Raw genomic sequence first — 6,732 nt, forward strand, 5'->3', positions numbered from 1 at the left:
TAGTGGATAAATTAGAGTATAATGTTAAACAGCATTCTGAGGACAAACAGCTAGGTTGTTAAAAGGATGATGAGGTTATAACCTTTAAAAAGTACCGGAGGCAGTATCTGGAGAGGGGATTAATAGAGTGTAGAACAGCTACTACAGTAAAATAGGTAACTACCGAGTATATAGTATAGTTTTGACAAGCATAAGGCTTGTGTTTACAACAGAGTGCTGTTAAACTGTGCTGTTGCTGTCACATCCTCTATTCTGAGTAAATGTGCCCTGGATATAAGGGATGGATTTCAACTCAAAAGGAGCAGGATGGTGTTTACACTGGCACACATCTGAATTTCAAGGGTTTTGTCATTGCCATCTCAATTCTGGGGAAGTTTGCAACATCACGGGCACTGATTTTGTCTTACAGAGTTCCTGTCAATATATTTATAAATCTTGATTTCATGTACTGATTTTTTAAATCTACAACTGTCTAGGTGATACTACCATTACCATATAAGTTGGTGTGCCAGATGCACCCACCTCGATAAAGACCAGCATTTCTAACATGTCAGTTGCTGGTGCTTTCATGCCCTTATTTTCATGCCTTCCACTCCCCACTGTGGCTGTCATCATATACACACCTTGGTTGGGTGCCAGCCATCACATACTCACTCACCAAGTGTCATGGTTTAACATGAGTTAGCAATACAACCATGATAGCCTCTCACTTGCCCTCTTCCCCACCCCTACCCTCCTCCTCCCCTCAGAGAATCGAAGAGGAAAGGAGAGACTTGGATTGAGATAAACAGAGTTTAATAAAATAACAAAATACTAATACAGTACTAGTAAATATATATAAAATAGAAATAGAGTATTAAATAAAATATACACAATGCAATTCCTCACAAACTCCATCCACAGTGAGCAGCCAGTCCCAGGAAGCAGAACCTGGTCCTGAACAGCTGATCCCAAGGAGACAAAAAAGGAAAAAAAGGCAGAAAGGCCCAAAGGCTTCTGCAAAATGGCAAAAGACCAAATTAAACATACTGAGCTCCCCCAGCTCCCACAAAAAGAGCAAAGTAGAACAAGACAGAGAGAGAGAGAGAGGGAGAGGGAGAGAGAGAGAGATTGAAAGAGAGTGGGAGATCCTGACTCTCCTCAAATATGATGCTAGCAGAACCTCCTTGGCTCTCAGACCAGAGCAATTAAAAACATTAACTCTGTCCTGGGGTGTTATCTCTTGTTCCCAAGCTAAGTCCAAATAATGACCATGCTAGCTATGAAAAAGAAAGATTTCTAACTGCATGAAGAAAATTAACTCATTTTCAGTCAAACCAGTAAACCAGGGTACAGTGACCCCAGTCTCTCCCATTTGTGGGAGCAAGAAAGGTGGGACCCCTTGGTTAACAGACAAGGTCCACAGCCAATGAGTTGCCTCAGCCCAGAGAAGCTTCTGGACCATGACCAGATAGGACAACAGCTCAAGTCGGACCAGGTTATAAATCAGGCCCCTGCCAGAGACTGTCTTTGAGTTGGTCTCCTTGGAGCAGCAGGTCTATGATCAGAACCTCTCCCCCTAGATTGGGATGCCATTTGATGAAACTTTCCAGGACTGAGTGTCCTTTCCTCCCCCTGGTGAGTGATTATTTCTTCTGGATATATCCTTGAGAGAGCCTTCACCCTCCAGGTGACCGATCATATCTTGAGAGACTTTCCCCTTTGTGAGTGTGTTCATTCTTTGGATCATCACTCTTCTGTGTTTAAGTGCAGTAATAATACCCTAACTGGTACAATGAACTTGTGTGTTACATGTTATCGGAGTGTTGCATGATTTTGGATTATCCCCATTTCACATTGGTTTCTGTCACTTGTTTTTGGCATTGTTGCACAATAAAGTTTGTTTGAGCTTATCCTTTGTTTGGATTAGTTTTGCTATACCTCCATGACAGCTGGTAGTGCTAGGGCGCTTCTATCTCAAGGTAGAAACAATTCATGTCTACAAGAAGGATCTCAAGGTTCTGCTGAACAGTTAGGTCAAACAGGGAGGTGATGTATGTTGATTGTCCAGTGTCACACAGTAAGGTAAACCAGAGACAAAACCCTGAAATCTCAGTCCTTTAGACTTGTGTTCAAATCTGAAGAGTGCCACACAATTCCTATACCTGTGATTACAGGCAAATCAGAAACAAACAAACAAAAACCCAAAAAACTGGCCTGCTCTTTGTGAATTTAGTATTTAATTGCTGTCAGGCAAACTCTGAGAACTTATAGCCATGGTCTGTGAACTGAAGCTTGATAATATTTTACAAAGTGGGTTGTTGTTAGTATTGCAAATGTCAGTATCTTTACAATGGTTGCTGTCTGGGGCACTTCAAGAGGCAGACACTTCTGATGGATTCCTCTGATCATTCAAGTTAGCCACTTCCTCAACATAAAGTGGTATGCAAATAAACCAACCAACCAACCAACCAGCCTGCTCAGTCACCATCATCCCATCAAGCAATGCTGAGCGTATTTCCTCACTGTGCACCATTAACCCCTCAGCCATAGCTGCTACTGCCTCCTGAAGCTGGTAGGGTCTGGTGGACCCCACTGCACAGGTGACAGGGGGAGTGTTTCCTAGGGGCTGCTGTGACTCAGCAGCTCTGCCACACCTTGGAGAGCAAGATTGTCTTCCCAAGCAGTGATGTAGCCTGCCAAGCCAGCTCATGCTGTGGCTCTGCGATTGCTAGATATGACGCAAGAGGTGGGGAGGCAAGACTATACCCTTTCAGCAGCATTTCACCTCTTGCTGCTGCATAGTCATGTCAGTCTCTGAGCATGTGGGGTGTGCTGCTGCTTCAGCTCTGCCAGGACAACCATGCTACTGTCCCTACTAATATGTTGTCTTCCCTTTGCCCCGCCAGGACAGGCTGAGGACCTAGGTGAGGGACCTTATGAAGAGTTATGTATTTCCAGTTTGCAGACTTGTGTTTCCCTGCAGAAGCAGAGAAGAACCAGCGTCTGCAAGGCAGCGGGAGCACCTGCATACAGGTCTAGAGCTGAATCTTCCTAGAGGCAACATCTGGTCATTTGATCACCATGGGCACAAAATGAAGCCATAGTTTAAACCAGTTTTAATCTGGTTGTAGTTAACTCTTCTGAACACTGACAAGTTACACTCAGGAAACAAACCTAGAAAAAGTGGGACAATTTGGTGCCCTGCATCAAATAGTCCCCATCTGTGTTAACACTAAATATTTGTAGAATAAGGTCAGCCAAGACAGTAACATCTCTGATTTAACCATAGACCTTACTAAATCCTTTACCCCCCTCATAGTTCAGGAGAGAATAAAGCCCTTTAAACAATTTTGATGACTTAATGTTTAGCCCAACACTTATTAAAATCCTGAAAACTAAGAAGCTTTAAGAAAAGGAAAGGAGCGTTTCTGAACAACAACTTCATGGTTATGCTCCTGAGGGTGAACATGAATATTTTGCTGTACCAAATCCACAAGTTAATCCATTTAGTTGAAACAAAATTCAAACAAATTCAGTTTTCTAATCTCATTCTCAGCCCTGATCCTATTAGCATTTTTAAGGCAATGTTGCTGGGAAGTAAGATGAGACCTGTATACCATCCCTATGGCCTTGCTGGAAAGAGTATAGGCATGGAGGGAAGCTTTGGTACCAACCCATTTGATTTTCACCTGAACCATGTGAGCTTTAGCCATTCCCTGTTCTATTACCATGGGAGGGCTTATGTCAGTACTGGTTGTCTTCCTCTCTCCTCACTTATTTTTTCCCACCTGCCCAGCATTAGCAATCATGGCATGTCACCTGGAAGAAAAAAGCAAACAGAATGTGTTAGCTTTGGTGATCTGCCAGCAAGGCACAGGATGCGAGCACAGCATGCAGACTGATGAGCTGTGTGAGCCTGCTGGGTGGCTAGAAAAGTGTGGTGGCTCCACATGACAGCAGCCCTAGCTAACCAACCCCATCTCTCTTGGCAGAATGGTTCTCATGTTTTCTCAGAGGATGTTGGATGCTGGTAAGGTGTGCCAGCAGTATGGGCAAAACACTGAGTGAATCCCTAATAAGCTCAACTAGGCTCACCAGCATGAGCTCTGTGCTGCTCCTGCTGGAAAAGCGTAGGAGGGGGCAGTTCAGGTGAGCAAGTGAGCAGCAGTGAGGAGATTCCTGAGACAGGGAGGCCTACTTATAACGAGACTACTAAGGTGTGTAGAAGGAAGCTAAAAAGGAAATAACTTACAGGAATTATAGGTTCCTTGGGTCTGGGATGTGATTGGACAAGATTGTTGCTTGTATGAAATTAGTAGGAATGTGTGTCCTCTCTCTGGGAGGTTTTGCAAACAGAAAAGTTGGAAATCACTGAAGGACTGGTGAAGCTGGCAACTGATATTTATTAAAAAGATAGGTGAGTTTGAGGCAGATTCTGATTAACACTCCAAGTGCTGTGAAGTCATCAAGAGGAATTTATTGCACATGGTGGGGGGAAATTTGAACTTTCTCAGCACATGGGAAAGTATAAGGTGCTGGCCTTCTCTCCCAAGAAAGTGTTGCAGTGATGAAGTGGCTTGCTTTAGTAGGAAAGAGTAAAGAGATTCACAAGTTTATCAGTAGAAACACCTCCCTGTTTTAGTATTGGAGGTTCTGTAGAGCAGTTTGTCTTGGAAGGAAGCAAACTAAAAGTTCAGCAACAAAGAAGAATACAGAAGAAACTACGGAACTCTACAGCTAGGCTGTCATCTCTGCAGAGGCAAGAAATCCTTATATTGGGAGCTAAAGAGCTGTTCAAACTTCTGTTCACTTCTCCAACTGCAGTCAGATGGACAGCAATTACATTGCCATTGACAAAAGCCTGCAAGTATCAGGATGTCTTATGCACTTGTAGAAAATCCTCAGAGGACTAGAAGCCATGATTTCCTTTATCTGGTAAGTTTAAGGGCTCCACAATGTTTTAGAAATGGTGAATGTGACTGTAGTGAAGAGCTTTGAGGAACCTTCTCTCAGATTTTACTCTGTCCTATTATCATATGAGTAGTATATGGTCCCTTTAAATGTTTTGAGCTCTCTGATGTATCTCTGTGTTTCCATGCTGTGTTATGTGTACCTATGTATATGTATGGTCTTCCTTGCATGTTTTGCACAGCTAGGAAACATAGCTATTTAGCTGAGTACTTCTTGTGATTTCTTCACGTTCATTTTATAAAAGAGCAGAGGAAACAATGACATACAAATATTTGAGGCTAAAGCTCAAGTCTAGGGATAAAGGTTAGCAGAACTCAATTCAATAACCATTAAACACTCACTAGGCAAAATATGTTTGAAGTGCTCAGAGCAGACATAGAGAAGTTGTCTTTGATGGGACTACAGCAGCACTCATCTTTTATGGGTCCTACTGGCCTGACAGAAGGGTGGCACGACCTTCCCACCCCAGGAGAGCTTGTAACCTTGAGAGGTGCAGGTCGAAGTTCCCATGTGCAAAGAAGGGAATGGGAGATTTTCATCCTGCAGCTTCATTAAGGAGACTAGGCACTAGACCAGGACTGTGTTTATATGTTTATGTAGGAGCAGTTACACCTGTACAGTCCTAAAATTACATTTGGCCCTTTGAAGGCAAGCATGAGGCTGATGTGGCTACTGGTGAAAATGAGTTTGACACCCCTCCCCTAGACTGTTTTATATGAAGAGCGCCCATCTCCATTTCTTTTCCCTATGGCTGCTCTTCAAAATAAAATATAACCAAAGACTCTGAGTTGTGAAGGGTCCAGTATCTTGGAAGCCTGCCTAGGACTTGGGATGCCAACTGAACTGAACTTCTGGGGACCCAGGCCAAGCAAGGCAGAGTTTCTGCATTGTCATTCAGATGTGAGCTGCTTGGCCCTCAGAGGGATTTTTTGATAGCTTAAAGCTTGCAGAACAGCTGAGCAGGAGGATTGCAGGATTGGAATTTTAGACTGGAGTGTCTTAATCCCATTTCAAGCAGTTAAGTGCTTTGGATATAGATACTAATATCACAGAAAAGGAAGAAGGGAAGAAAGCTGCTAAACAAATAATTGGTAATACAGATTTGGGGACAGTGTTCTTTTTTTTTTTTTTTTTTTTTGCTTCTTTAGATGTGTCATGGGTGTGGTTTTGTTATCCCTTTACTTATTTAAAAAAAAACAGTAACACTGAGTTCAGCAGCAGTGCTAATTACCAGCATAACCACATGACTGCTCTAGGCTAATGATAGTCCTAAACCCATGTTCTCTTTTAATAGCTAAGCTGATTAAACTAGCACAGTGGAAAAACAAGTTAGAAAAATACTTTTGTGGTACTTCTCCTAGAAAAATTAAAATGCTTTCCAAGTGTGCAAAGTGAGTATCGTGTGTCATTTCCCAACAAGCCAAGATATAGCTGCCTGATAACTACGGAGTTCACATTTCTGTGAAACTAGCCCAGGACTGGAAGTGATGACAGAAACAGGCTGGGTCACAGAGGCAAGCTTGTGAACATGAGGAATAGTCATCCAATCAGGTGCATGTCATAAGCAGCAATTGCAATTTATTTTTGCTTTAAGCATTCCTCTCCCTTCTCTTTCTTCCAATTCAATTTCACCACAGTAAAGGGTGTGTCATCCCCCAAATTGGTCAAGATGGAAACTTGTACAGAGTTTAAGTACTGCAACCTTGAAATACAGAGCTAAATTTTGGTTTTACACCCTTGTTCCACTGGGTAGGAAGGAACAGAGTAGGAGGATAAGAT

This window comes from Nesoenas mayeri, assembly GCF_963082525.1.
Source record: "Nesoenas mayeri genome assembly, chromosome: 5".
NCBI lineage: Eukaryota > Metazoa > Chordata > Aves > Columbiformes > Columbidae > Nesoenas > Nesoenas mayeri.